Genomic DNA, 1,175 nt, shown 5'->3' with positions numbered 1-1,175 from the left:
CTTTATTTTTAAGTTATTTTGGTTGACATGAAAGAAGAAAGGAGATTATCTTGGGGTAAGGAAACAGACCAATAGGAAAGGGTAGTGGAGCAAAAGAAATGGGGATGGATATGAAGGAAGCACATGTTGACATTTATAGAAATGCCAAAATAGAAAGCTAAGAAAGTAATTTAAAATAAACTGTATCATGAAAGCAAAGATTAAATACTGAATTTTCTCTAAGTTTTGTATTTTATCTGTTTGGATTCACCTTTAGCTCAGTTTTATAGCAAATTTTGTGACAAATGGACCTAACAATTCTGGATCCCCTCTCCACCCCAAGCCAGCGGCAACCATTTCTCCTTACCACAGACTGTTAACAACAGCTGGTCTCCAGGTGTTGTGAAGATAATGAAGAGGTTCTGATCAGGAGCTGTATGATTTTGAGGCTAGCCTGGGCTACACATGAACCAAGGCCACATAGTGAGACCTTGTCTCAAGAAAGAAAAGAATTTTTAATCAGGGTTAAAAAAAAAAATGACTCAGAGGACCTAAGTTCAACTCTTCAGTACCCACATCAGGTGGCTTGTAGTCTTCTTTAAGTCCAGCTCCACAGGATCCAACACAGACTGGTCTCCACAAGCACCTGCATTCACATTCACAAGCCCACAAGCAGACATACACAGCTACAAATAATTTCAAAAATAATAAAAATAAAATGTCTTTAAAAGCAAACAAATTCTGATTATTGTATGTACTCCAGTCTTTTAAGTGCTGGTGTTACAGGCATATAGCACACACTGAGCTTTTCTATTACTCTATGCATCACTGCTCACAAGAATAAAAGTGCAGAGTGAATCAGTGCTGGATGTGAAAGGACAATCGAGATATGTGTTTATGTTTCATTTTCACTACTCCAAAAGAATCAGGAACAAAACAAAGCTGTTGGTATTTTTTCACCCACCTTTTCCTCCTACTAGAATTTGCTCTCCTTTGAACTTCCTTCCCTGCCACTATCTCCAAAAGCCTTGAGTTAGGTAAAGTGATGAAGAAAGAAGTGGAAATATGAGGGAAATGCAACACTGTAAAGCATCAAAGGAGGAGGAGACAGCCAACCTGATTAGGAGAGGGAGAGAAGGCTGCCTATCGGGCCTGCAGGAGGAGATGCCCATGCTCTGGCCTTGGGGCCTGCAGGA

Source organism: Mastomys coucha, unplaced genomic scaffold, assembly GCF_008632895.1.
Source record: "Mastomys coucha isolate ucsf_1 unplaced genomic scaffold, UCSF_Mcou_1 pScaffold22, whole genome shotgun sequence".
NCBI lineage: Eukaryota > Metazoa > Chordata > Mammalia > Rodentia > Muridae > Mastomys > Mastomys coucha.
Note: the sequence above shows the minus strand (reverse complement) of the source record.